Below are 9,749 nucleotides of genomic sequence, written 5' to 3' on the forward strand. Positions count from 1 at the left end.
CTTTCAAATAAGAGAAAATAATCTCAGATGCTTTATATTTTTTGATAGTGTTACCTACTTCTGAACATATGAGTGAACACATATAAAGCTGGAGCCATGACCATTTAGAGCTTCTTCTGTGGAAGAACTATGCATTCACTAGTAAACAAAAGTAGTTTCATCTTTTTTTTTTTTCCTCCTGGACACCATTTCCTCTCTCACACTGTTGCTCAAATTGGATGGAGTCTAAGGTCCTTTGAGGAAATTTTTGTTTAATGACTCAAAATAAAATAGGAAGAGTCTAAAGTGCTAAAAATAATTCTAGATAAAAGGTATAAGATCATGCCAGAAAGGATAGTAATTTTATCTAACAACTGCCTGTTCACCCCTTATTTGTTCATTAACTAATCTCCAAATTCCTGACTAAATCCCTTTTGTAAGCCAGAATGTGAGCTAAAAACTGGGATTTTAAAAAAGTTTTCATTTGAAATCCAGTTAGTTAACATATATCATGTGTACAATATAACATATAGCACTCAGTGCTCATCATGACAAGTGCTCTAATTAACCCCCATCACTTATTTAATCCATCACTCCTTTAAGATCCCCTCAAGTAACCATCAGTTTGTTCTCTGTAATGAAATGTCTGTTTCTTGCTTTGTTTCTCTTTCTATGTCTTGTTATTTTCCCCTTTGCTTGTTTGTTTTGTTTCTTTTATTCCATATATGAGTAAAGGTATTTGTCTTTCTCTGACTGACTTATTTCACTTTTAGCATTATACTGTCTAGTTCCATCCATGTTATTGCAAATGGCAAGATTTCAGTCTTTTTTATGGCAGAATAATATTCCAGTGTATATACATACCACTTATTCTTTATTTATTCATCAATTGATGGATACATGGGCTCTTTCCATATCTTAGCTTTACAAATAATGCTGCTATAAACATAGGGGTGCTAGCATCCCTTTGAATAAGTTTTCTTATATTCATTGGGTAAATACACACCAGCAGGATTGTTGGATCACAAAGGACTTCTATTTTTAAATTTTATGGAAATTCCATACTGTTTTCAAATATGGCTGTATCAGTTTGCATCACCACCAACAGTTCTCAATTGTTATTTTTTCTTTTTTTTTTTTAAGATTTTATTCATTTGACAGAGAGAGATCACAAGTAGAGAAAGAGAGGAGGGAGCAGGCTCCATGCCTGGCAGAGAGCCCGATGTGGGACTTGATCCCAGGACCCTGAGATCATGACCTGAGCTGAAGGCAGAGGCTTAACCCACTGAGCCTCCCAGGCACCCCCCACAAGTGTTACTTTTTCACATCCTCTCCAACACCTTTTGTTTCTTGTAGTGTTGATTTTAGCCATTCTGACAGGTGTGAGGTGGTATGTCTTTCTAGTTTTGCTTTGCAATTTCCTGATGATACATGATGATGGACATCTTTTCATGTTATCTACTGAACATTTGAATGTGTTCTTTGGGGAAACAATTGTTCATGTCTTCTATCCATGTTTTTATTGGATTATTTGTTTTTGGATGTTGACTAAAAACTGGGTATTAAGTAACACACAAGACAGGTTTCCTTGAGCTTAAAATTTATTTGCATGAGTATGATTAACAGGAAAAAATATGCATATGTGTATGTACAAGTGTGTTTACGTATACATCTTTCTATCTATCCTCTGTCCCCTGTCTTCTAATTGTGGTAAATCCCGTATGGTGGGGAATGGGATATTCTGCAGAAATATGCTGCTGGATATGTTGGGTAAGCAAATTTAATTGCACTCAGATGCATTGGATATAAGTGAATCACTCAAATGAGTTATTTAATATTATATAGAAACAAATTAAAAATTTATGTAGTTGAAAATAATAGGTAGTTAAAATAATTTTTGTTGTTTGTTGTTTTTGTGTCTTTTTTTGTTTATATATACTATGGTGTGAATGTTTATGTCTCCCAAAATCATATTATGAAATCTAACTCTGGAAGTGGTAGTATTAAAACATAGGGGCCTTTGGGGGGTGATTAGGTCATAAGTGGGATTACAGTCCTTTTAAAGGAGACCCCAGAGAGTTCTCTTGATTCATTCATCATGTACGTTTACAGTGAGAAGATAGCCATCTATGAGGAAGTGGGCTCTCCCTGGATCTGCCCATTCCTTAATCTTGAACTTCTCAGTTCTAGAACTGTGAGAAATAAATTCCTGTTCTTTATAAGCTATTCAGTCTATATCATGTCCGTTCTAGCAGCCTGCATGTAGAAGGACACTATGACCTAAAACGAGAGCAATAAATATAAAGTTTCAGTAAAGTCAGTTGGTACAATGTTTTTTTACTTAGAGAAGTCATGCTGCTTCATGTTAAACCTTGATATTGTATATGTTTCTTGAAGGGCCACTTCTTACTCCTTTGTGTGTTTTCCACAAAGTCCAGGATGATGCCTTACATAAAGGTAATATTTTATAAATACTGTTGGAAATATATACTTCTCTAAAATCTTATTTTGCCTACAGATTACTTGGATCCACTTTGCCTTGTGTAGAATATTTGAAATATATTAAGAACAGAATGTCTCTCTAAATAACATTTAGAATCATCATTAGTTTATGATTCCTGATTCATTTGTTTATGCAGTGATACTTACTGCAAGAACACTGAAGTTTGTAATATAATTTTTGAATTAATCACCAAGCTAGTTTATTTTAACTTATGAAAAAATAATTTCTCATGTTGGTTTAATTCTGCTCTTATGTTATGGTCATGACATTTTCATTAAAATAAAGTAGAAAATAGAAGTAAATAATAAATGAATAATAAAAAATAATAAATAAAAAAATAAAAGTAAAACTCTTGTGAAATGTTAAACTTTTCTTACTTATTTTGTTTTGCTTTTCCTCTACCATACTGGCAAAGCTGTATTTTGCAGATAGATACAATTTTCTAGTTGCTAGGTTTGTTACTTTTGCTAAAATTTTCAAAATATAAGAAGTTGAATAGTCATGGATTGTTGATTAAACTCCTTACCTACACATATAAAAATAAAACAATGATGGTGACCTGGGTATTTCTAAAATTGTATTCTGTTTTTCCATATTATGTTTTACAATGTAATTAATAAAGATTCTGCATATATTAACACCCATCCCTTCTATCTCATCTGTATGTCCATTACAGAGCATGTATGATTTCTATTCATTGCTATGTTGTGGTGAAGAGATTGTCTGAATTAGTCCTATAGTTATGCAGGTAGATCTTAAGCTATGGTGCTCTTGTTTATTTGCTTGTTCCTGATCAGTATGTCTGAACGATGGTAACTATTGCATCAGGTATGACGATTCAAAAATATTATTGGTGCCTGATACACTGTGATGAAATAGGTAAGTCGATTCATAATTTGTTAATTAAATTAGAAAAAAATTCCTTTGGATTTGTCCAATTTTAAGAGTTTTTTTTTTTTTAACGAATTCCTTGGGATGTCTTTTGTGTAATATATATCACATGCCTCAACCTTTAAATTTGAATGTAGAAAAGAGTTATCAGAATGAGCCTAGAAAATATTGTTATGAAATATTTGTGTTCCGTTATATTATGTTAACTTAGGAAATAATGGTAGTTATTTTTATTAGCATTTCCTACTTTCCACATGCCCTTACAGAAGAGATATCATGTTTTTCCTACTCTTTTTATCGTGGTTGTTATATTCTTCATGATCAATAACAATCAATGAAAATTCATAACATTAATTTTCTTTGGGAAAGTGATATTTTAGCAAGAATCCATGACCAAAAATTTTAGCTTTTACAGCTATATTCATCTTAGTCTCCATTTATCGTATTCTTTATTTCAACAATTTTCACTTAATTTATATTCACAGTATAGTATCTTTTCTTTGTATATGTATATCATTATTTTATCATATACTTTTAAGCTATTTTTAAAAATAATTTATTTATTTATTTGACAGTGAGAGATCACAAGTAGGCAGAGAGGCAGGCAGAGAGAGAGGAAGGGAAGCAGGCTACCTGCTGAGCAGAAAGCCCGATGTGGGGCTTGATCCCAGGACCCTGAGATCATGACCTGAACCGAAGGCAGCGGCTTAACCCACTGAGCCACCTAGGCACCCTTTTAAGCTATTTTTTAAAAGTACAGTCATTCTTTTTTTTTTTTTAAGATTTTCTTTCTTTATTTATTTGACAGAGAGAGATCACAAGTAGACGGAGGGCAGGCAGAGAGAGAGAGGTGGGGGGAGCTGACTCCCTGCTGAGCAGAGAGCCTGATGCAGGACTTGATCCCAGGACCCTGAGATCATGACCTGAGCTGAAGGCAGTGGCTTAATCCACTGCGCCACCTAGGCGCCCCTAAGCTATTTTTTAAATTTCTGTTCCAATAAAACTTGGATTGCCATATAAAGTTAACCACATCATCTTTTTTTTTAATATAATTTTTTATTTTTTATAAACATATATTTTTATCCCCAGGGGTACAGGTCTGTGAATCACCAGGTTTACACACTTCACAGCACTCACCAAAACACATACCCTCCCCAATGTCCATAATACCACCCCCTTCTCCCAAACCCCCTCCCCCCAGCAACCCTCAGTTTGTTTTGTGAGATTAAGAGTCACTTATGGTTTGTCTCCCTCCCAATCCCATCTTCTTTCATTTATTCTTCTCGTACCCACTTAAGCCCCCATGTTGCATCACCACTTCCTCATATCAGGGAGATCATATGATAGTTGTCTTTCTCCGCTTGACTTATTTCGCTAAGCATGATACGCTCTAGTTCCATCCATGTTGTCGCAAATGGCAAGATTTCATTTCTTTTGATGGCTGCATAGTATTCCATTGTGTATATATACCACATCTTTTTGATCCATTCATCTGTTGAGGGACATCTAGGTTCTTTCCATAGTTTGGCTATTGTGGATATTGCTGCTATAAACATTCGAGTATACGTGCCCCTTTGGATCACTACGTTTGTATCTTTAGGGTAAATACCCAATAGTGCAATTGCTGGGTCATAGGGCAGTTCTATTTTCAACATTTTGAGGAACCTCCATGCTGTTTTCCAGAGAGGTTGCACCAGCTTGCATTCCCACCAACAGTGTAGGAGGGTTCCCCTTTCTCCGCATCCTCGCCAGCATCTGTCATTTCCTGACTTGTTGATTTTAGCCATTCTGACTGGTGTGAGGTGATATCTCATTGTGGTTTTGATTTGTATTTCCCTGATGCCGAGTGATATGGAGCACTTTTTCATGTGTCTGTTGGCCATCTGGATGTCTTCTTTGCAGAAATGTCTGTTCACGTCCTCTGCCCATTTCTTGATTGGATTATTTGTTCTTTGGGTGTTGAGTTTGCTAAGTTCTTTATAGATTCTGGACACTAGTCCTTTATCTGATATGTCGTTTGCAAATATCTTCTCCCATTCTGTCAGTTGTCTTTTGATTTTGTTAACTGTTTCCTTTGCTGTGCAAAAGCTTTTGATCTTGATGAATTCCCAATAGTTCATTTTTGCCTTTGCTTCCCTTGCCTTTTGCGTTGTTCCTAGGAAGATGTTGCTGTGGCTGAGGTCGAAGAGGTTGCTGCCTGTGTTCTCCTCAAGGATTTTGATGGATTCCTTTCGCACATTGAGGTCCTTCATCCATTTTGAGTCTATTTTCGTGTGTGGTGTAAGGAAATGGTCCAATTTCATTTTTCTGCATGTGGCTATCCAATTTTCCCAGCACCATTTATTGAAGAGGCTGTCTTTTTTCCATTGGACATTCTTTCCTGCTTTGTCAAAGATTAGTTGACCATAGATTTGAGGGTCTATTTCTGGGCTCTCTATTCTGTTCCATTGATCTATGGGTCTGTTTTTGTGCCAGTACCATGCTGTCTTGATGAAGACAGCTTTGTAATAGAGCTTGAAGTCCGGGATTGTGATGCCCCCAATGTTGGCTTTCTTTTTCAATATCCCTTTAGCTATTCGAGGTCTTTTCTGGTTCCACATCATCTTTTTTAGGTAAGTGACTGTACTTTTTATGTGCATAGTTATTTTGGTCCATGAGTTCAGCTCCTCTTAGGATCATCAAATCTCTGTAAAGTCTGGGTATGCTAGGATTTTCTAAGCAACAATAAAATACATTGAAACCTGGTAGCTTAATTATGATAATGTTTTCTTTCACAATCATTCACAATAGTATTACATTCTGAGTAGCTTCCTTCTATTTGGCAGCTATAGTGTTTGGAAAAACTTGAATTGTGATATCACTGTGATAATGTGAATTAGTCAGGGTTTTTCAGAGAATTGGGAAGAGAAAAAAAGGAAGATATTCTCCAGGGCCAACTCTAGAAGTGACTATTAAAACATCTGTCCTAATTCAATTGAACAAAACTCAGAAATGCCATCTCCAGTGAAATACAAAGAAGATTATATATAGTTCTGGGCACACACAACTCATTTGAGCCAATGATGTACATCAATGAAAGACTGAAGGCCAATCACCACTCCATGGGAGAATTTAAAAACAAATTTACTAATGAGGCCAAGAATTCAGAATCACAAATACTTCAGAACTAATAATAACTGCCTTCACTTGATGTTATTCTATAAGATAAATCCTACGATCAAGTTTCAATTTTAAATTCTTACAATTTTAAATTCTTAAATCCTTATGAAGAAGCATCATTTGGAGGGAGCAGTTTTCATAATTTATCATCCATCAGCCTTTTTTTTAAGATTTTATTTATTTATTGGACACACACAGAAAGAGAGAGAGATCACAAGTAAGCAGAGAGGCAGGCAAGCAGGGAGGGAAGCAGGCTTCCTTTTGAGCAGAGCCCGATGTGGGGCTGCATCCCAGGACCCAGAGACCATGCCTTGAGATGAAGGCAGAGGCTTAACCTACCACCCACGTGATGAGAGAGCCACTCAGGTGCCCTCATCCATCAGTCTTAATTGATTGGAGGAAAATGTGTGGAGGAATAATGCCTTAGGGAGCTAACCTCTCTAAAGAATTTTCAAGTCTTTACCCCTTCAAGGTTTTTGTACAGTTCTGATAGCCTCTAAACATCCAGCTGATTTCTACAGTGACAGGCCTGTTAAAACCTGTCTTCAAACCAGGAATAGAGCTTGAAACATACCAGTCAAGAGCAACTTTGAGTCTTTTAAGGAATTTATCATCATTTCTTTGTTTTTGGTTAATATCTGAAATAGTTCCATATTACACTTGCATAATTTCTCCAGAGCTGACTTTGAAGGAGGCATTCAGTTCCAGCTAGTTCCATATTTTGGCAAGAACTATAATTCTATATAAAAAAAACATATCTTAGGGCGCCTAGGTGGCTCAGTGGGTTAAAATCTCTGCCTTCGGCTCAGGTCATGATTCCAGGTTCCTGGGATTGAGTCCCACAGTGGGCTCTCTTCTCAGCAGGGAGCCTGCTTCCATTCCTCTCTCTCTGGCTGCCTCTCTGCCTTCCTGTGATCTCTGTCAAGTAAATAAATAAAATTTTTTAAAAAACATATTTTATACCAGTTATTCATGTTTATTTACTAAGATATCACAATACAAATAATACAAACAGTTGCTCTTTATTAATACCTTCAACCAAGATCAAAAAATATGTCATATTTTCTCCAAAAATTTTATATCATCTGATAGGTCAGATATATATAAAATTACATTTAAAGTTTTAAAAATATCAGCAAATATTTTCATTTAAATGCAAATTTGAAAAAAATCTACTCTTCCAAACACGACTTTTTATCCTATTTTTTTTTTGAATTTTGTCGACAACTGATAAAATGTTTAGCGAGACTATAAATGTTAGATTGAAAAAAATGATTAATACATGTAGGTTCAAATTATTATGTTCCATTAAAAATGATTTAGTCTTTGATGAACTTCTGTTTGGTAATATGTTGTATCCAGATATAGTAAATTAATGATTTATATAAAATTACAGGAAATGACCTTCCGTTCCATTATGAGTAGAGCTTTTAAATGCTCTTTGTCACAACCTGTCATCTTGTCATTATGTAGCATTATGTAGCATTTAAAAAATGTATACTCTTCACTTCGAAGTCTTTTAGAAATCTAACATATGACTTTCTATGGTTTGTGTCTCCATATTCCTTTATTGCCAGTTTGAACAAATCCACATGCTTTGATTCAAAGGTAATAAATACCTATTATTTGGAATAATGATGCTTATTTTTGTTCTCTCACCCTTCGCAGGTGGTTTCATTTTAGCACACTTCAGAGTTATAATTTCATGCTTATTAAAAACATTTATTATGATCTACATAGATGAATGAAACTTTTATTTTATTAAATTATTTGACAAAAAATCTATTATTCTTAAAAATGTATTTCCTTTGAAGGGTTATTTTAGAGCATTCAGAGAGGATCTAGGAGTGTGGTATTATGCAATTTTTAAGTAGGTATGAAATGGTTATTTATATGATTGTTTCTTTAAGGCTTATGTATATTGTCCATTATATGCTATAAAATATTTTGAAAGTAAATTTAAAGTATGTTTTTTTTTTCATCCAACAAGAACCCATAACTTTATTAATGATAGAAACAGTACAAATTTCAAACCAAGCTGCAGTTATTCTTTTGGAACACCAAAAAAAGGTCCTCGTTTTCAGATGGATACATTGTTAATTCCATAATAGCATTTACAATATCATTACTGTTGTTCTTCAGGGCTCGGACTGCCTTTGCTCTTGACACATTTGCTTGTGACATGACCAATTTTATGTCCTTAACCTCTACACCGGTTTCATCAACCTCTTCCTCTTCACTCTCCTCTTGTACAGTTGGAGTCTGTGTGTTTTCTTGAATGTTTGAGACAGCTTCACCTTGAACTTTGAATTTCTCAGCAGCTGCCAGTTGTGCTTGCTGAGATAAATCCTCGATCTTGGCTTCCCCAAAAACTATGTAGGTATCTGAAGCTGGGCTCTTGTAGACATCTGGTTTTGTGATGACAAAGAGAATATTCTTAGATTTCCTGATAGTGAATCTTGTAACTCCTGTAACCTGTCGAAGACCCAGTTTGGACATAGCCTTCCGTGCCTTCTTTTCACTCCGGCTCTGTTTTGCTTTACTGACTGGTTCTTCGTCAATTATAGCGGCTGCTGCCAGCTGGGCTTGTTGTGTGGTTGCCTGTGTGGAATCCTGTTCCTCAAGCTCTGGTACTGATTCATCACTGTCAGATTCTGTTCCAGAAACTGTCTCAGCCTGGGGCTGTGGCAACTCCTGCCTGCTCTGTAGCAGGGACGGTTTCTGTGGCTTCACCAGGCATTTTGTGCAGGGCTAAAGTATGTTTTACATAGTTTATTTTTTGGAAAAAATATTGAAATGACTTATGAAATTCAGTATACACTCAACATTAATTTATTTTGAAATTTACCAGTTGTCTACTGAATCTATTATATGGCAGATATTACTTCAGACTACACTGGTAAATGAAATACTTGGCTTTGTAGAACTTTTATTTTAATGGGTGAGACAATTAAAAGCTATAAACCTTAATAAAAATTGCATAGTGCATTCAAAAATGATGAGTACAATGGGGAAAAAGAAAAATTCGATCAGGGTGAGAAAAATCAAGGTTGCTAGGCAGGGGATGGGGAGCTAAAAGTTTCAATAGGAAGATCAGGGTAGTTACAATGAAGCTGACAATTGAACAAAGGTATGGAAAGGTGATGAATTTGCCCAGAACTATCAGCAATAAGGTCACTCCAGACAAAGGAATTGGCTATCTTGAAGGCCATAAGTT

General features: G+C 35.4%; 1 pseudogene across 1 annotated transcript; it reads right to left on the reverse strand.

Annotated features, from left to right (window-relative positions):
* Positions 1-8,524: 8,524 nt before the first annotated feature.
* Positions 8,525-9,272, reverse strand: LOC309857149 (nascent polypeptide-associated complex subunit alpha pseudogene; annotated as a pseudogene). Its single transcript has one exon. The product of its transcript is annotated as a nascent polypeptide-associated complex subunit alpha pseudogene (transcript).
* Positions 9,273-9,749: the final 477 nt, after the last annotated feature.

The sequence above is a fragment of the Mustela nivalis genome (assembly GCF_964662115.1).
Source record: "Mustela nivalis genome assembly, contig: HAP1_SCAFFOLD_441, whole genome shotgun sequence".
In the NCBI taxonomy this organism is placed as follows: Eukaryota; Metazoa; Chordata; class Mammalia; order Carnivora; family Mustelidae; genus Mustela; species Mustela nivalis.